Source organism: Bos taurus, chromosome 21 (genome assembly GCF_002263795.3).
Source record: "Bos taurus isolate L1 Dominette 01449 registration number 42190680 breed Hereford chromosome 21, ARS-UCD2.0, whole genome shotgun sequence".
In the NCBI taxonomy this organism is placed as follows: Eukaryota; Metazoa; Chordata; class Mammalia; order Artiodactyla; family Bovidae; genus Bos; species Bos taurus.
Window position 1 is genome coordinate 17,581,764 of NC_037348.1, and position 21,419 is coordinate 17,603,182.

The window sequence follows — 21,419 nt, forward strand, 5'->3', positions numbered from 1 at the left end:
GAGGATTGTTAATGAGTCAGGAGATGGATAACTGTTATCCACATGAGCCCCTTTGATGCCCTGCACTTTAGGCAAATTGTATTTAGGTGGAAGAAAGAGAGATATAATGGCCAAGAGAGAGAAAAGAGTATCAACAAACATCAGAGGATGGAAGGAATGTCATTGCCCACATTTTAAGCAAAGGGAGGGAGAGGGGAATTGAGCCACTGGGGAAGGAAGTGGCTACCAATAGTTGAGGAAGCATCCTCACATCCAAAGGCAGAGAGAAAACCGTTATATTGAGGTCTCTTACTTCCAGCTCATTTTCATGAATTTTCATCCTGCCACTGTTAGGCAGCCATTCCAATGTGACTTCTCACCAAATGGCCAGTCAAGCCTAGAAAGATCTAATAGCTTAAATTCATAATGCTTTGGAAGGCACTGGTTTTCTCTGAGATTTAATTACCTAAGTGCAGTAATTAACTTGCTTATCACACGATGCTATAGATCATAGACTCCGGTGACTTAAGTAAATCCAGGCCTCTTCCCTCCCCAGAGACACTGCACTGACTTCATTTTGACATCACAGCCGCTTCTGTCTGCCCCTGCTCCTTCCACGCCCCTCAGCACCCAAAGGCTTGGTGTGTTTGGCATCATGCTGGTATTTTAGCTTCTTTCCCTGACAGCAAGTGCTTCCATCTGCCAGGATGTATATTTCAACGTGTCTTTTCATCTTCGCCTTTGCTGAGCTATCTTGGGTGCAGACATGCCTGCGTTTTCTTTCTTTCTCTCCATCTTGGCCGCTCCCCCCACCACCTCCCGTCTCCTCTGCTGTTCACTGAGGAAAGATTGAGCAGACCTGGCATTGCTTGCTTTCCCTGAATTGATTGTGCCCGTCTGTTTGATCCAATGCAGTGAGGATTAGTTGCCTGTAAACTGGAACAAGAAGAAATCTATCAGAGAAATGCCTTTTCTAATTCAAGTCTAAAGAATTTGGTGTCAGGCTCCACATGCAGTGGTTTCTCTATGGGTGATCATAAGAGCAGGGTATTACCTTACCTCCATGCCATCCCTTATAACTAACTAGTAATTCCACACAACAAACTAGTAACTTTTCAGTTGCAACCTATCCAAGGATACTGAAGGTTGAAGTCTGACCCTTCTTGGGCTGGGGCAACTTCTTACAGGGCAGGATACCCACACATAGGATGTGATTCAGCTGTGTGTTTTGAAAAGTTTTCAATTAAACTTTGAGAGGCATGGAATCTGGTGGAGAGCAACAGAATGAAAGCTGCCTCTTCCACCCAAACATTTGTATCATATGTCTACTCATGGAGATGGTTGATGGTGGTTCCCACCCAGAGGACATGAAAACTACTTGGTTGAGAGGGAAATCACCGTGAGAATGTCTTGACCCAGAAAATATCCCTTTCGGTAAGTGTATATTCATTAAGGGATGGCAGAGGAGATACTTGTTGGCTTGAAACCAGCAGCAAGCTGTTTGAGTACCTTTGATTCGTTTCCGATGAATAGAACTAAATCATGACGTATAATAATCAGCAGAGTGAATCCTAGGAATTGTGTTAGCAACAGGGCTCTTATTTTCATACAAAAGGGTGTAACTGTTACATATGCTTTAAACAGGAGACTTCTGCTGCCCTCTTCCCACCCCCTGGCCCATTCCTGACTTTTATCCTTGGGTGTGTTACCTTTATTTAATGTAATAGGATTATATATTTCAGAAAGATTCTTCTTTTCTTGCACAGAAGTAAATGCTAGAAAAAAAAAAAAAAGGCAATCATTGACCTGAAAGTTGCCTTAAAAATATGTGAGCATGTGTTATTTTGAGAGTCCTTTAGACAAGGCCCAGGAGTGATCTACTGGGCAGATAAAGCCTGGCTGTATGCTGGTGGGCATCGTGTTTTTTGACAATAGGTTTCATGCCTCATTTACCACAGAAATAATTAGAATGTAGTCAACATCCACAGAGCAACTCACCATTTTTCATGAGCGGATAAAGGGCAGAATGGTGGATGTTTGCCCAGTGACTGAAGCTGAAAATGAAATACATGCATGCTTTGTTTTTGGTTTTTCTTCTTTAGCTCTCTTCCCAGTTGCTCATTCAAGAGATGTCTGCAGACTCGTTAAGGCATCTTGGAACTTCTTGCCTTTCTTCATTCTGTCTCTTTCCTCTCAGCCTCATCCCTGGAAATTATTGTGTGTGCACTGCAGGAATGCTAAGCTGTTTCTTCCGGAGGGACCGTTTATCCATTGTGACAGGTCTTTTGCAAAATCATTTAATAGTTTTGCCGAGTCAGCCACTGTTCATCTCGATTTGTATCCCTTCATTGCCTCTCACTCTTCAGTTCAGCTACCCTCTCTCCATTCGTCCTTCCATTAATAACGACAGAATGTGCAGTCTCCAAGCTGAACCTTAGCAATGGCTTAACATCTCACTTATTCTCCCAAATTACAGTCTCGTTGCATTAACGGGGGGACCCCTTAGCATCCATATAAACTTGTTTCATCTCTTTAATTTGATGAAACAATACAGAAAAAATAAAAATCTTTCATAGACATTAAAAAACCTAACTATACTTTTTAAAATAATTATAGATACTTGATTTAAAACAAATGTTTTTCTGAATATTTAATAAAATATAATTTGGAAATCAAACAACAACAATACAACCCTACTTCTGTCTTCAATCACCCATTATCCAACTACCTCTAGATAATCATTGTCAATATTTTGGTGAAATTAGATGACTTTTTTACATGTAAATAAACTCATTAAAAAACGCACTCAACAACAATATATAAGACTTCCTTTCCTTGCAACTTTATAAACACTTCTTTAAAAAAAAAGAAATTACATTTACTTATTTATCTATTTACCATGCCTTGCAGCATGCAGGATCTTAGTTCCCTGACCAGAGACTGAACTTACCCCCTGCATTGGGAGTGAGGATTCTTAGCCAATGGACCACCAGAGAAGTTCCTAGATATTACATTTTAGAGAAACTTTGATTCACAACAAGATTGAGAGGAAGGTACAGAAATTTTCCATAGGCACCCTATCCCTTCATAGCTATAGCCTTCCCTGTTATCAACATCTCCCACCACAGTGGTAAATGTTTGACAATCAATGAACTAACATCGACACATCATTACCACCCGAAGTCCAGAGTTTACATTAGGGTTCACACGTTATGTTATACATCTAATGCATTTGGACAAATGTAAAATGACCTGTATCCATCATTATATATTATGCAGAGTAATTGCACTGCCCTAAAAGATCCTCTGTGCTCCCTCTACTCATCACTTCCTCTTCATCAACCTCTGTCAACCACTGACGTTTTGATTGTCTCCATAATTTTGCTTTTTTCCAAAATATCCTATAGTTGGAATCATACAGTATTTAGCCTTTGCAGATTGTCTGTTTATCTCTAAGAAATACATATATTTAAGTTTCTTCCATGTCTTCTCATAGCTTTAGAGCTCATTTCTTTTTTTTAGCACTTGATAACACTCCATTGTCTGGATGTATAATATTAACAGTTTATTTATCCATCCATCTACTGAAGGACATCTTGGTTTCCTCCAGATGTGGGCAATTATGAATAAAACTGCTGTAAACATCTGTGTGTAGGTTTTTGTGTGGAAATGTGTTCAACTACTTTGAGTAAATACCAAGAGTATGATTGCTGGATTGTATGCTAAGAGTATGTTTAGTTTTGTAAGAAACTGCCAAAGATCTTGCAAAGTGGCTACCTTATCTTACATTCCCACCGGCCATGGAAGAGAGTTCTAGTTGCTCTGCATCCTTGTCAGTACTTGGTATCGTCAGCATTCCATATTTTGGCTGTTCTAATAGGTGCATAGTGGTATCTCATTGTTGTTTTAATTTGCATTTCCCAGTTGACATAGAATGTGGAACATCTTTTCATATGCTTTATTTTCCATCTGTATATCTTATTTAGCGAAGTGTCTTTTAAGGTTCTTGACCCATTTTTTAATCACATTGTTTTCTTATTTTGAATTTGAAGAATTCTTTGTATATTTTGGATAACGGTCTTTTATCAGGTGTATTTTTTTCAAATATTTTCTCCCAGTCTGTAGCTTGTCTTTTCATGCTCTTCACATCATCTATCACAGAGCAGAAATCTTTCATTTTAATGAAGTCCTCTTTAACAATTCTTTCTTTCAGGTATTATATCTTTGGTGTTGTATCTAAAAGAATAATTGCCAAAACCTAGGTCATCTATGCTTTCTCCTACCTCATCTTCTAAATACAGTGATTGTTTTTGCATTAAAATCTTTGCAATTTATAGGTGAAAAGTGGGTTCTATTTTAATCTATAGTTTGACCTTTTCTGATATGAATTACATTCTTCTTTTTCATTAGTTTTTTTTAATGAATTTCCAAATAATATATTTTGTTCTTTATTCTTTTAATAATCATTTAAAATTTATTTTTAAATTTAATTTCAATTTCTATGTTAAAGGTATTCAACCTCTGTTCATCCTGGATACTTCAAATATTTTCCCATTAACCTTTCACATTTTTTACATAATTTATTTATGAGTTGTTACCTGCCAAAAGTGAAAGCACTGGAATTTTAACTTAAGGTGCATTAAAATTATATTTTAAAGTGTGGCATTATAAAATATTTAAATGTAAAAACATTATAGTCTTTTTCATCTATTGACTATTTACCTATATTATTTTTTCAAAATCTGACATTTTATCCCACTTCTTCAGGTCTTTAATTTTCAACAAAATATTGTTGAATATTTTGTATTCTTTCTGTACATCTTTTTCATATACTTACCTGATAATTATCACCAGCTTTTAATGTTCTTGTTATACTAAAAAGTGTCTTTTTTCATCATAGATTGGTAAATAGTGGGTCTTAGTTACACATGAAGATTCTTACTCATTGATGTGCTTATTTGTAATTTCACTGCACTCTGTAGTTATACCTAAATGTATTTCCCTAGATTTTTCTTTTTTTTCTAGATAAATCATAGCATCACTTATAAATGTTAACAATTAGCTTTCCTTACTTGTTTTAAAAAAATACTTGATTTTATTTACTTATTTTAAAGATTTTTTTTTTTTTATGTGACAAACAAAGCCAGTGGAGATGATAGAATTCCAGTTGAGCTATTCCAAATCCTGAAAGATGATGCTGTGAAAGTGCTGCACTCAAGATGCCAGCAAATTTGGAAAACTCAGTAGTGGCCACAGGACTGGAAAAGGTCAGTTTTCTTTCCAATCTCAAAGAAAGGCAATGCCAAAGAATGCTCAAAATACCACACAATTGTACTCATCTCACACGCTAGTAAAGTCATGCTCAAAATTCTCCAAGCCAGGCTTCAGCAATATGTGAACCGTGAACTTCCTGATGTTCAAGCTGGTTTTAGAAAAGGCAGAGGAACCAGAAATCAAATTGCCAACATCTGCTGGATCATGGAAAAAGCAAGAGAGTTCCAGAAAAACATCTATTTCTGCTTTATTGACTATGCCAAAGCCTTTGACTGTGTGGATCACAAGAAACTGGAAAATTCTGAAAGAGATGGGAATACCAGACCACCTGACCTGCCTCTTGAGAAACCTGTATGCAGATCAGGAAGCAACAGTTAGAACTGGACATGGAACAACAGATTGGTTCCAAATAGGAAAAGGAGTACGACAAGGCTGTATATTGTCACCATGCTTATTTACCTTATAGGCAGAGTACATCATGAGAAACGCTGGACTGGAAGAAGCACAAGCTGGAATCAAGATTGCTGGGAGAAATATCAATAACCTCAGATATGCAGATGACACCACCCTTATGGCAGAAAGTGAAGAGGAACTCAAAAGCCTCTTGATGAAAGTGAAAGTGGAGAGTGAAAAAATTGGCTTAAAGCTCAACATTCAGAAAACGAAGATCATGGCATCTGGTCCCACCACTTCATGGGAAATAGATGGGGAAATAGTGGAAACAGTGTCAGACTTTATTTTTCTGGGCTCCAAAATCACTGCAGATGGTGACTGCAGCCATGAAATTAAAAGACGCTTACTCCTTGGAAGGAACGTTATGACCAACCTAGATAGCATATTCAAAAGCAGAGACATTACTTTGCCAACAAAGGTTCGTCTAGTCAAGGCTATGGTTTTTCCTGTGGTCATGTATGGATGTGAGAGTTGGACTGTGAAGAAGGCTGAGCGCTGAAGAATTGATGCTTTTGAACTGTGGTGTTGGAGAAGACTCTTGAGAGTCCCTTGGACTGCAAGGAGATCCAACCAGTCCATTCTGAAGGAGATCAGCCCTGGGATTTCTTTGGAAGGAATGATGCTAAAGCTGAAACTCCAGTACTTTGGCCACTTCATGCGAAGAGTTGACTCATTGGAAAAGACTCTGATGCTGGGAGGGATTGGGGGCAAGAGGAAAGGGGACAACAGAGGATGAGATGGCTGGATGGCATCACTGACTCGATGGACGTGAGTCTGGGTGAACTCCGTGAGTTGGTGATGGACAGGGAGGCCGGGCGTGCTGTGATCATGGGGTCACAAAGAGTCGGACATGACTGAGCAACTGATCTGATCTGATCTGATCTGATGTTTTTAAAGTCTTTATTGAGTGTGTTACAATATTGCTTCTGTTACAATATTGTTGTTTTTTTGGCCATGAAGCATGTGGAATCCTAATTCCTAGACCAGTGATTGAACCCACACCTCCTGCACTGAAAGGTCAAGTCTTAACTACTAGATCACCATAGAAGTCTCTGCTTGCTTTTTACTTTTATCTATAAACTTACTCAGTTTTGAGAATGTAGTATAAAGACAATAATGATTCTATGAGCAAATTCACTGTGAACCTCATTTGAAAATGAGAATAACTCTAAGTATTTAAGAGTTAAGTAAGATGTCTGATGGTTGGTATTAATGTTCAGTGTCTTATTTTTTAATTATTACTTTTCCTTAGCATATTAATTTAAAAAGCAGGATTGGATGATGAATTTTTTGGTGTGTCTGGAAAAATGACTATGACTTTGAATTAATAGTCTTAAATTATGTTAATAGATTTTATAATATTCACCCATTCTTAAAAATCAAAGGAAAATATATTTGGCTGAAGATCTAAAATATTATTTTATCCTAGATATTGATGTTATTTACTGTGAGTAGAGAAATTTTTTTCCCTTTGTGAGTAAAGTATGTACTTTGTATTGTTCAATCATTAGAAACACTTTGCATTTCCTAGGATATTATCTGGAATATATATGTGTTGAACATACACATATTGCCAATCCAACCATCTGTGTCTCATTTATTTTAAACAAAAGCATTATTTTTCCACTTCTTATTTTCTCATATAAGATGTATTTGTGGCATTTGGCTTGTCTTATAGTCACAGTCAGATCATTTTAAAATTCAGTTTTGTCTAATTATTTGCGTTGTTCATCTCTGTCCATTCTGTGCAGTCATGTCCTCCTTCTTATTTTTATATTGATTCATCTCATTTGTTTGCTAGAGAACAACTTTTTTTTTGTAAACTAAATCAATGGATACTTTTGATATATTAGTATACATCTGAATATTTTCCTATTTACTTTACATCACAGTTCCACTTTACCTACCAAGAGATTTCATTAAAGCAGTATAGGCTTGGTTCAATTTACTCTGATGTTTAAAGAATAGTAATCAGCCTATTTTTTCTTTCTTTGTATGTATCTTATGTATTTCTGCCTTACTAGTTTTTCCTGTTCATGAACACAAATATTCTTTTTCTACTGCATCAAAAATATTTCTTTACTTCTTTATTTTTAGGTTTAGGTCCTTTTGATTCATCCTGGATTTGAATACTCTGTCCTTTTCTGACAAGTCTTTCAGTTATAAGATAGCAGTGTTTCCATTATGTGTTCATTTCCTTTCACTAAGAGTGTTTGATATGTTTTCCCAACATATGGGTCTGTCCTCTCCTTTCCTCTCATCACTTCTACCTTGTAACTGTTTTTTTTCATATTTTAACATATTTTTACTTTATAACAGTGTGGTTGATTAGCAACATTGTGTTTCCATAAAGATGACACAATGAGCTAGTTTACAGAGCAGAAACGGACTCACAGGCCTTAGAGAACAAATTGATGGTTACCAGCGGAGGATGGGGAGGAGAGGGATAGATTGGGAGTTTCGGATTGACATGTACACACAGCTATGTTTAAAATAGATAACCAACAAGGGTCTACTGTTCATCAAGGGGACACTGCTCAATATTCTATAATATCTTATAACTTTTAATGCCAGAGTCTGGAAGTGCTTCTAAAGTTTGCCCTCACAGATTCACTTTTATGCAGCCTGGACTCTCCTCTGATGATGTGTTTTATTTTCAGACATTTTGCATTTTGGTTTCATTGCACCTATTTCTTTATCTTTGTCAGTTTTTTCTTTTATTCATGCTTACAATATAGAGAGTTTTCTTTCCATTTGAATCAGTTATCTTTTTATTTAATGTTTCATGGATGTCATTTTCCGTGAATTTTCCTGAAACCTGAATAGGGGTGTTTTGCCAAGAAAATGCACTGGTCATAACAAACACCCTCTCCCAACAACACAAGAGAAGACTATATATACATGGACATTACCAGATGGTCAACACCGAAATCAGATTGATTATATTCTTTGCAGCCAAAGATGGAGAAGCTCTATACAGTCAGCAAAAACAAGACCAGGAGCTGACTGTGGCTCAGACCATGAACTCCTTATTGCCAAATTCAGATTTAAATGGAAGAAAGTAGGGAAAACCATTAGACCATTCAGGTATGCCCTAAATCAAATCCCTTATGACTATACAGTGGAAGTGAGAAATAGATTTAAGGGCCTAGATCTGATAGATAGAGTGCCTGATGAACTATGGAAGGAGGTTCGTGACCTTGTACAGGAGACAGGTATCAAGACCATCCCCATGGAAAAGAAATGCAGAAAAGCAAAATGGCTGTCTGGGGAGGCCTTACAAATAGCTGTGAAAAGAAGAGAAGCAAAAACCAAAGGAGAAAAGGCAAGATATAAACATCTGAATGAAGAGTTCCAAAGAATAGCAAGAGGAGATAAGAAAGCCTTCTTCAGCGATCAATGCAAAGAAATCGAGGAAAACAACAGAATGGGAAAGACTAGGGATCTCTTCAAGAAAATCAGAGGTACCAAAGGAACATTTCATGCAAAGATGAGCTCGATAAAGGACAGAAATGGTATGGACCTAACAGAAGCAGAAGATATTAAGAACAGATGGCAAGAATACACAGAAGAACTGTACAAAAAAGATCTTCACAACCCAGATAATCACGATGGTGTGATCACTGACCTAGAACCAGACATCCTGGAATGTGAAGTCAAGTGGGCCTTAGAAAGCTTCACTACAAACAAAGCTAGTGGAGGTAATGGAATTCCAGTGGAGCTATTCCAAATCCTAAAAGATGATACTGTGAAAGTGCTGCACTCAATATGCCAGCAAATTTGGAAAGCTCAGCAGTGGCCACAGGACTGGAAAAGGTCAGTTTTCATTCCAATCCCAAAGAAAGGCAATGCCAAAGAATGCTCAAACTACTGCACAATTGCACTCATCTCACACGCTAGTAAAGTAATGCTCCAAATTCTCCAAGCCAGGCTTCAGCAATATGTGAACCGTGAACTTCCTGATGTTCAAGCTGGTTTGAGAAAAGGCAGAGGAACCAGAGATCAAATTGCCAACATCTGCTGGATCATGGAAAAAGCAAGAGAGTTCCAGAAAAACATCTATTTCTGCTTTATTGACTATGCCAAAGCCTTTGACTGTGTGGATCACAATAAACTGTGGAAAATTCTTCAAGAGATGGGAATACCAGACCACCTGATCTGCCTCTTGAGAAATCTGTATGCAGGTCAGGAAGCAACAGTTAGAACTGGACATGCAACAACACACTGGTTCCAAATAGGAAAAGGAGTACGACAAGGCTGTATATTGTCACCCTGCTTATTTAACTTCTATGCAGAGTACATCATGAGAAACGCTGGACTGGAAGAAGCACAAGCTGGAATCAAGATTGCCAGGAGAAATATCAATAACCTCAGATATGCAGATGACACCACCCTTATGGCAGAAAGTGAAGAGGAACTCAAAAGTCTCTTGATGAAAGTGAAAGTGGAGAGTGAAAAAGTTGGCTTAAAGCTCAACATTCAGAAAACGAAGATCATGGCATCCGGTCCCACCACTTCATGGGAAATAGATGGGGAAACAGTGGAAACAGTGTCAGACTTTATTTTGGGGGGCTCCAAAATCAGTGCAGATGGTGACTGCAGCCATGAAATTAAAAGACGCTTACTCCTTGGAAGGAAAGTTATGACCAACCTAGATGGCATGTTCAAAAGCAGAGATATTACTTTGCCAACAAAGGTCCATCTAGTCAAGGCTATGGTTTTTCCTGTGGTCATGTATGGATGTGAGAGTTGGACTGTGCAGAAGGCTGAGCGCTGAAGAATTGATGCTTTTGAACTGTGGTGTTGGAGAAGACTCTTGAGAGTCCCTTGGACTGCAAGGAGATCCAACCAGTCCATTCTGAAGGAGATCAGCCCTGGGATTTCTTTGGAAGGAATGATGCTAAAGCTGAAACTCCAGTACTTTGGCCACTTCATGCGAAGAGTTGACTCATTGGAAAAGACTCTGATGCTGGGAGGGATTGAGGGCAGGAGGAGAAGGGGACGACAGAGGATGAGATGGCTGGATGGCATCACTGACTTGATGGACGTGAGTCTGAGTGAACTCCGGGAGTTGGTGATGGATAGGGAGGCCTGATGTGCTGTGATTCATGGGGTTGCAAAGAGTCGGACACGACTGAGCAACTGATCTGATCTGATCTGAATGCTAGTGTCTCTCTCCTGTGGCTAATCATTTCCCAAAGAGCACCATTGCTCTGTGGGTTCTTATATATTGCAGAAAGTATCGCCCACTGGGTTGTTATGTCCTCCTCTTTCAACTTCTATTTCATTATTTTTGTTTATTCATCTTTAAATAATGAGAGCTCTATTATCTTAAAATTACTCAATAGCCCAGGGTTTAAGTGTTTTTTAAAATAATTTGTAGTCTAGCCGCATGCAGGCAGCTTCTCCTGTTTTAGAGTGAAGTAGCTTGATTTGTTGCTGTTCAGTCGCTAAGTCATGGCCGATTCATGGTGACCCCATGAACTGCAGCGTGCCAGGCTTCCCTGTCCTTCCGGAGTCTGCTTGGATTCATTGCCTTTGAATCAGTGATGCTATGTAACCCTATTATCCTCTGCACCCCCTTCTCCTTTTGCCTTCAATCTTTCCCAGCATCAGGGTCTTTTCCAGTGAGTCAACTCTTCACATCAGGTGGCCAAAATATTGGAGCTTCAGCTTCAGCATCAGTCCTTCTAATGAATATTCAGGGTTGATTTCCTTTAGGATTGACTAGTTTGATCTTGCTGTCCAAGGGACTCTCAAGAGTCTTCTTGATATAGGTGATGCTTTTTCTTCAATAATATGTTGTATTTTTGGCTTTCACCTGAAAGTGTAGATTTGGGGTGATTTCATTGCAGAAGTTAAGGAGAAAGGAAATGTTATATCTGTATTTTCAGAGACTCTCCGATTCCCTCAAGATGGTTGGTTAAAATTTACTGAATAAATATGTGAGCTAATTGATACTTAATATTATTAATGAACTTCTGTTCAAAATATGTTTATATTTTAGAATCCTATGGAGGGAAACTAATAGCAGTTATGATGATGGTGGCGATAGTGATGACAGCAAATATTCATGTCAGTGATATGAAATCTCCTTCATAATTTACTTGGTTCCAAATAGCTCCCTGGAAGGAAAGTTATGACCAACCTAGACAGCATACTAAAAAAGCAAAGACATCACTTTGCCAACAAATGTCCATCTAGTCAAAGCTATGGTTTTTCCAGTAGTCATGTATGGATGTGAGAGTTGGACTGTAAAGATAGCTGAGTGGTGAAGAATTGATGCTGTTGAACTGTGGTGTTGGAGAAGACTCTTGAGAGTCCCTTGGAGAGCAAGGAGATCTAACCAGTCCATCCTAAAGGAAATCAGTCCTAAATATTCATTGGAAGTACTGATGCTAAAGCTGAAACTTCAGTACTTTGGCCACCTGATGCAAAGGACTGACTCATTGGAAAAGACCCTAATGCTGTGAAAGATTGAAGGCAGGAGGAGAAGGGGATGACAGAGGATGAGATGGTTGAAAGGCATCACAGACTCAGTGGACATGAGTTTGAGTAGGCTCCAGGAGTTGGTGATGGACAAGGAGGCCTGGTGTGCTGCCATCCATGAGGTTGCAAAGAGTCAAACACAACTGAGCAACTGAACTGAGTACTTGTATAATCTCATTTAAATCTCTCAATAACTCTATGCACTAAATGTTATTATCTTTGTATTACAGATGAGTGCATTGTGATTTAGAAAATATATGTGGCTTGCCTAAGTGAGAGTGTTGATAAGTTATAGAGCTGAGATTTCAATCTATATTGTTTTGCTAAAGAATCAGTATTTTTTAATGACTATGATGCACAATGTCTTAGTAGATAATAATGACAATAATAATAATAGCTAACACATGTTAAGCATTTACTCTTTGTATGTCCAGGGCTATGTGTTTTGTATACATATGTCACTTCTTGCTTTATCTTTTAAACCAGGAATTGACAGACTTTTTCTGCAAAGGGATAGATAGAAAATATTTTAGTCTTTGTGGTCCATATGGTCTCTTTTGCAACTACTTAGCTCTGCTGTTGCAATGTGGAAGTAGCCGTAGCCAATATGGAAATATACGGGCATGGGTAGGTTTCAATACAATTTTATTTACAAAAATAAACAATGACTGGATTTGTCCCAGTGAGCCAGTTTGCCAACTCCTGTTTTGAACAATTCTTTGAGGCTTTTACTATTATTATATCCCATATACAGATGGGGAAACTGGAGGTTAGAGAAGCCATATAACTTATCTCTCACCTGATAATAAGAATCAGATAGGAGTTGAACAAGCACAGGAGTCGAGTCAGACACTATGACTCTGTATCCTTAATGCTTGTGTGTGCTCATTCAGTCACGTCTGACTGTTTGCAACCCCATGGATATTGTAGCCCACCAAGCTTCTCCATCCATGGGATTCTCCAGGCAAGAATACAGGAGTGGGTTGCCATTTCCTCCTCCCCAGGGGGTCTTCCCAACCCAGGGATCGAAGCCATGTGTCCTGAGTCTCCTGCATTGGCAGGCAGATTCTTGACCACGAGTGCCACCCGGGAAGCCCTAGTATCTTTGATGCTTTGTGATGTCAGTACTAAGCCATGTGGGGTTTTTGATGAACAATGAATGACACCTTTTCTTCTCTCATAAATTCTAAACCAAATAAGAAATAAAACCCAAGAGCTAGATATGTTGTATGAAAATTACCTGATTTATTACTGGTAATAAAGAATTAGAGAGCATGGCCCCACCAGAATTGAACTTCCTTATCTAGAACCATAGGAGCAGGGCTGGCCTTGCTAACCTTATCACATAGAGGAGCAATGAATCATATTGAGTTCAGGGAGAGAATGACTATGTGGGTCACCAGCAGCTCATGCTAATTCAGTGCTCAGCAACTTCATGGCCCTCTTCCTCTCTTAGGCAGATACCAATGAGGGCTGGAAGTGGAGTGTCAATGTCTAGGGACCAAAATGGGATATATAGTATTGGGGAGAAAGGTTCCCGACAAAGGTTCATGGAAACTCAGTGCTTCTGATTGTAAATTACTCTCTGTTTCCCTCAATTCCAATTGTTGCTACATAGCAATTATAATGGTATTTATTTTCCCTTTTTGTTGGTCACCCTAAGCCCATAATATTTAATATTTGAGAATAGTCTTAGCTTCACTCCATAATTGCAGGCCAACAAATGTCCACTGACTACAAGGAGGAATGTTGGAATGGAACTCAGTCTGGGAATCTGTTGGGACTATGAGTTACCACATATTGCTTTAAAACATTAAATGGTTCTCTAACTAGTCAAGGAAAGTGAATCATTTAGCCAGGAAGAAGTGTCCATCTTAGCAGGAAACGATAACAAAACTCCCCAGCTTCATTAGTAGTTAAAGAAAGGCTAATTCAAATATGTTGGGTATGATTCTATGCTGATTCTTCTATAATAAACAAAAAAATGAAGACTCAATGTTGATGTATCTATGAAGAAAGAGCTTTAATAATATCATACAGCTATCTGTAAATTGGTTTACTTTCCTCTGGAGAAGAATTTGGCAACTTTCAAGAAGGTCCTTAAAACTTCTCATTTAATCTTGTTTGCAGCTTGACTATCCCTCAAGATATAAACTTATCAGAAAACAGTATTTACTACATAGATATTTATAGCAATGAGACTTATATTCCCAAATAAATTTAACCCAAATTCCTAGTAGTGGAAAGAAAAAGAACATGGTTGGTTATTTTCTAGAATACCACAAAACCATGAAAATACTGAGTGTCAATGCATGTATAAGATGATAATAAGAACAAACATTCATTAGAACCTTTACCATGAACTCGATGCTATACTAAGCATTTTATTAGTATTATATTATTTTATCATATAAATAATTTGTGTGATAGATCCTATTATTAATGGGTCTTTTACAAAGAAATTGTTCTACTGAGGTTAAGACATCCGCCAAATGTCATGAATCTTGTAAAAGAACCACTAGCTTTTGAATTCAGTTCTGTTTCATGACAAGGCTCAAGTTCTCACCCTTTATGATATTCAGAGTTTCAAATAATAAATGGAAAAAAGAAAAATTAATTAACACTCTACACATGCTGATTGTGGCTTCAGCAACATACAGAACCACTGTCAGAGATGAGGGCCTTCAAATGCATAGTCTAAAACTAATTTAATCTTACTGGTTTCTTTTTCTCTTTAGTCTCTAAAAGTATGTGTTAGATGAATGTATGTCTGAGTGTGTTTATGTGTAAGTTTTCAAACCTTAATGTCCTGGGCTTATTTTGACCCAGAAATACCCCTTGATTGTTTTAAGATCACTTAGGGAAGATGAATATACATCATCATAGGTGGATTGTATGTCACCACGGATTAAATGCTTAGCCACTCCTGGAGCTAAGGATTCAGAAAAGAAAGATGGTAGTGATTGCAGACAGAGAGGGGTTAAAGTGAATTTTCTGCATAGTGCAGTTGTTATTTGCAAAACATTACCACCTGATAACAACCATGAATGTTATCTGACCTAAAAGAATTCCTATATTACAAGTGATTCCCTGGGGCCCAGGGAATCCTGAGGGGCCACTGTGTGCACGCATGCTAAGTTACTTCAGTCGTGTCCGACTCTGTGACCCTATGGACTATAGCCCGCCAGGCTCCTCCATCCATGGGATTCTCAGGCAAGTGAGAGTGGGTTGCCGTGACCTCCTTGAGGGGATGGTCCTGACCCAGGGATCAAACCTGCATCTCTTATGTTTCCTGCATTGGCAGGAGGGTTCTTTACCACCAGCATTACCCGGGAAGGCCCAAGATACCGCTAGGTATAGTTAAGTGATTTGCCCATTGCCAGTAAACATTGGGGGTCTCATTCAATTATGCCTCAGGCTTGTCCAAATGAAAGACCGGTCTCCTGCCTATGAATCTATGAACACCTGAAAACGGATAGGCTAGCAGCCCTTTGAAAAGAATTTCAGTCAAGAAAACTCATTCTTCCCCCTGTTTATCAACAGCGTGTCTGACTCTTTGCAACCTATGGATGGTTTTCTTGGCATGTGGACAGCCTAAGTTTATTCAGTGGCTTTTCATTAATTTTTAGAGTAATGCCTTTTTCTCTTTATTTCTTAGTATTGGGTTACGCTTTTTGACACCCCATGAGCCCCTATGGCTCTTACAAAGAGTTAGCCATTTAGTATTAGGGTTCAAATCATTTCACCTGTAAGTTTACCAGATATATAGAGGATAGCAAAACTATGGATGTGACAACAAAGTTATGAGAAAAAAGGGAGAAAGGATGGAAAGCTGCTTTACAAGAGAAGAAATCAAGGTCATGATATTCAAACTAGAATATCCTCATGTGAATAAAAAGAATCAGAAATTTACATTTTTGGCTTGTAAGATCCTGAATTTAGATGACTCTGTTGTTGGAGAGAAACACTAATTTTAAGTTTCTGTGAACATTTCCAGGTTATATTATTTTTCTTTACCCTCCCTGGTAACTTAAATGGTAAAAAATCTGCCTGCCAATGCAGGAGACACAGGAGACACGAGTTCAATCCCTGGTTGAGAAAAGCCCTTGGAGAAGGAAATGACAACCCACTCCAGTGTTCTTTCCTGGAGAATTTCATGGACAGTGGGCTACAATCCATGGGGTCACAAAGAATCAGACACAACTGAGCAGCTAACACACACCTTGGTCATTTGTCCAATTCCCCCCTCTAAGAAGGAAATCAAGTAATCTAGACAAATCTATTGCATCTGAGATGAAATAATCTGTCATGGTTTTCTCTGTCTCACAGCTCTTCATGAAGCCCTCACTTTAGTACCCAACACAGTTTTTATCAAGGACATGTGGCTTAGTTTCACTGACGCTCAGTTCTGGTTCAAAATATTAACGCTGACAACTGGCTCTGTGACTTTGGGGAGGTGGCTTAACTTGTTTACTCTCAGAATTTTTTTAGCTTTAAAATTCAAGATCTTTAAATTCCTTTCCTCTTGAATACCTTATGTTTATTCTCAAGGCTATGGCCACTGACATCCCCACATTTCAACATGGGCTATGAGGTTACAACCCTACCTTTAAGACATAAAAGGCAGGGCTGTTGGATTATGCTAAGTGGTGCAAAGCTTGTATTTAGTTAAATGAAAATTAAATTTTATCTCCATGCTTACTGAGTAGATAATACAGGGACAAAAGCTTAATAGTCCTTAGGTTATAGAAAGGAGTTATAAATAAATGAGAAAAAGAGAGAGTAAAACAAATTAGTGTGTTGATAAGTGGATGTCACAAATTGAGAGACAGTAACATGGTGAGGAAGAATGTTAAACCAACCATGCAACATTAGAGGTAGAATCTGGTACAAGATGATTCTTTAAAAAGGATCTTAATATTCTTAACCCAAATGTTAATGTATACTGTATCCTTTTCCTAAAGGTGAAGACTTCGAGGGGGAAGGAGTTGTGATTCACATCTGCTTGGTCATTTTAATATCTTTAGATGCCTTTGTCCAACTCAGACCCAGAAAATGTCCTAATAAGACAAAGAATATCTTCAGTTGTGTGAAAACTCATCCTAGACTTACTGATTCTGTTGTGGTGAGAGGTGAGTCTATAAGAAAAGTGGAGGCAACTCAGCATAAGTCAATATTGTTTCAGTACAATGAAAATGGAAACTGAATTAGAGCCATTGTGTTTATAATGACTTGGTACTCATCATTTTGTTATGTGGTGGTGTCCAGTCAGGGAAGCTGGCTAGTTCCTTCTTTTTGCCAGAGTGTGGCAGAATAAATAAAATGAAGAGCAGAGTGGTAACTTGTCATAGCGATGGAACTGTGATAAAGGTTTGATAAGTCTATCAAATGCATATTGCTGCTATTGCTAAGTCGCTTCAGTCATGTCCGACTCTGTGTGATCTCATAGACAGAAGCCCACCAGGCTCCCCCGTCTCTGGGATTCTCCAGGCAAGAACACTGGAGTGGTTGCCATTTCCTTCTCCAATGCATGAAAGTGAAAAGTGAAAGTGAAGTCACTCAGTCGTGTCTGACTCTTAGCGACCCCATGGACTATAGCCCACCAGGCCCCTCCATCCATGGGATTTTCCAGGCAAGAGTACTGGAGTGGGGTGCCATCGCCTTCTCTGTCAAATGCATATATATATATATATATATACACTTATTTTGTTGTTCAGTCACTAATTCCTGTTGTACTCTTCGTAACCCCATGGACCTCAGCATGCCAGGCTCCCCGTCCTTCACTATTTCCAGGAGTTTGCTCAAAATTCATGTCCACTGAATCAGCGATGCTAGCTAATTATCTCATTCTCTGCCACCCTCTTTTCCTTTTGCCTTCAGTCTTTCCCAGCATTAGGGTCTTTTCCAATGAGTCAATTCTTCGTATCAGATGGCCAAAGTATTGGAGCTTCATCTTCAGCATCAGTCTTTCCAATAAATGTTCAGGGTTGATTTCCTTTAGGATTGACTGGTTTGATCTCCTTGTAGTCCAACAGACTCTCAAAAGTCTTCTCCAGCATCATAATTCGAAAACATTTCAATTCTTTGGTACTCAGCCTTCTTTATGGTCAAACTCTCACATCTATACATGACTACTGGAAAAACCATAGCTTTGACTACACGGACTCTTGTAGGCAAAATGATGTCTTTGCTATTTAATATGCTTTCTAGGTGCTTTCCAAGAAGCAAGCATCTTCTAATTTCATGGCTGAAATCACCATCCACAGTGATCTTGGAGCCCAAGAAAATAAAATTGGTCACTGCTTCTACTTTTTCCCCTTCTATTTGCCATGAAGCAATGGTATTGGATGCCTGATCTTAGTTTTTTGAATGCTGATTTTTAAGGCAGCTTTTTCACTCTCTTCATATATATATATATTATGTAAAAAATATATATTTATATATGTATATATATAAAATATTTGCATATTTATAGCATGTGTATGTTATCTTAAATGGAGCAAGCACTAGGAAATTATAATTATTATTAATTGCTACCTTATAGATGACTAAATGGAGGCTTTTGATGCTAAATGTTTGATAAAAGCCAAGCCACTACTACGTGGCTGATCTGTGACAAATACTGATCAATTTGATCCCAAATTTTTCTCCTGAAATGTATTTAAAATAATTCTTTAAAAAACTTATTTATAAAGTAGTTTCCAACCCAAAGGGGTTAAAAACTTAAGCCATGAAATATAATCCATTTTAATTGGTGTTCTTGACTAAAGAACTGGCTCCTCTGCATTAGATATGAAGATAACAACATCCCACATTAGAGATAGGAAATATACATGCAAATGAGTATCAGCATTCTAAACTTTTCACTGACTGAAGTTCGCGACCATAAGGCAAAACCAGCCAACCTAACTTTGTTGTTGCTCTTTTTGTTCATGTATTTCATTACCTAGAAATAACCTAGGAATAGTCTCCTCCACATTCTAAGGAAAAGATGTGCAATTATCTTGTAGGGGTACCTAATATCAGTTGTTGAAGGTTTGCCTTAGAAAGGATGGACATAGCTTTTGGACACAGGGTCTGAAGAGGTTGAATTGACTGTCTTTTATCATCGAAGCACTGAGGACCTAGAGATGATTTGCACTGCAGCTGAGCCCTAGTTTGCCACTCAGCCATTAGTATTGTAGGAAAGTAGACCCTGGGGAATTGAATATACTCATCAGAAAAACAGGAGTTAATGGCACTACTGATGATAATAACCAATGCTTATTGATTTAACAAGTGCCAAGCACCATTCTAAATTTTCATTCATATAAGCTTTTAAAATTCCCTCAAATAGTCCTAAGAGGTAAAAGAAAGTATTTTGCCCCATTTTAAAACGATGAAACCAAGATACAGGGAGTTTAAATAACTTGACTAAAGTTACTCACAAGTGATGGAGCAGGAATCTGAACCCCAGAGGTCATCTCCAGGACCAGCACATTTAGCCACGACACCAGCTTAAACAACAGAGGTGGTTTTGTAAAATCACAAATCTTTTCTTTCTAACTGGATCGTATGTGTGTCTGTACTTGTTTACTTTGTTAGGAAAACAAGCTGCCCTTTATGAACTGCAGGTTGGAATGTTGTTTACACGGAAGGGGAGGCTTATTAAACCATTGGAAAAATGGTGGGGATATAGACAAGGACTCTGTGGTCAGTTAAGAGTGCGAAAGTTAGAGGTTTCTTAGAGCCCACTCAGGAGGTGCTTTGGCTCTCAAAATCTTTCAGGACACCTCCCCCATCTGCACCATCATCTCCTGGAGTCCTCCGAAAGGAACTGTCCTTACCTACCTCTGTGTCTGTAGCCATGAAGAAGGCAGCTGGCTAAGGCTTCCCTGAAAGCTGAGAAGACCCTCATGTCTGTCGTCCCCCAATTCTTCTACCACAAATGCGCCCCCTCCCCAGGAATAATAGACTCTCTCCTTCTGCCTCCAAATCTGATAAATAGATTGGCAGGCTCTAATTCAGAACTTTAATAAGAATCAGAGAGAAACGATGGAACCAATATGTTGTTGCATACTAAGGGCTTCCATAGTGGCTCAGCAGTAAAGAATCTGCCTGGCAATGCAGGACACGTGGGTTCGACCTGGGTCAGGAAGATCCCCTGCAGAAGGAAACAGCAACCCACTCCAGTATTCTTGCCTAGAAAATTCCATAGACAGAGGAGCCTGGCGGGCTACAGTCTATAGGGTTGCAGAGTCAGCCACAACTTAGCAACTAAATAACAACAATCAATATTTTTAATATAATCATGAGTGACTTTGAAAAACTATTGCCTACAAATAGACAAATCTATGGCTTCAAAGCAGATGTATGAGTTACAACAGAATTAAGCATAAGCTATGTTGGTTTCACTCGGAGAAGGCAATGGCAGCCCACTCCAGTACTCTTGCCTGGAAAATCCCATGGACGGAGGAGCCTGGTGGGCTGCAGTCCATGGGGTCGCTAAGAGTTGGACATGACTGAGCGACTTCACTTTCACTTTTCACTTTCATGCATTGGAGAAGGAAATGGCAACCCACTCCAGTGTTCTTGCCTGGAGAATCCCAGGGACGGGGGAGCCCAGTGGGCTGCAGTCCATGGGGTCGCACAGAGTCGGACACGACTGAAGTGACTTAGCAGCAGCAGCAGCAGTATGTCGGTTTCACTAGTTCCCATAGAGTAGAATGATGGCAATTCTTAAATCTGAAATTTTTCTTGACTTCCCAATGTGTGCATAGCAATTATGATAATTTTGATTTGTAAAATTCTTCATTATTTTAGGTGTTTCTATTTATGTTTACAACAGCTCTGTGAAGACCCCTAGGTAAATACTGGAATGGTGAGAACATGAGAGATGCAGGCAACTAGGCAGCCAGGTCTGCAAAATCACTTCTTGGGATTTAAAACAGATGTTCCAGGAAGCATTCTGTTCTGTCTAATGGCATAATTGTTATTAACTCCGTCAGCAACACAGAGTTTGTGTCTTCCTTAAGACCTAAGGTTTTTTTTTTTTTTTTTTGGTAGCAGTGGGAATAAGTATAGAGTCAGGAACACTAAATTTCCTAAAGAAATTGGAATTTATAAAACCAAGAGAAACAGACAAAAACACACCATTAGTTACATTTCAGGCTGAAATGCAGCGAAAGGGATGACATATCCTTTGGAGCTACAAGTGACTTAATGCCAAAGGGAGGGAGATCTTT

General features: G+C 38.7%; 1 protein-coding gene across 1 annotated transcript in view; it reads left to right on the plus strand.

The window, feature by feature from the left end:
• Nucleotides 1-21,419, plus strand: part of AGBL1 (AGBL carboxypeptidase 1) — a 939,272-nt gene that overhangs the window by 667,428 nt on the left and 250,425 nt on the right. The window lies entirely within an intron of this gene.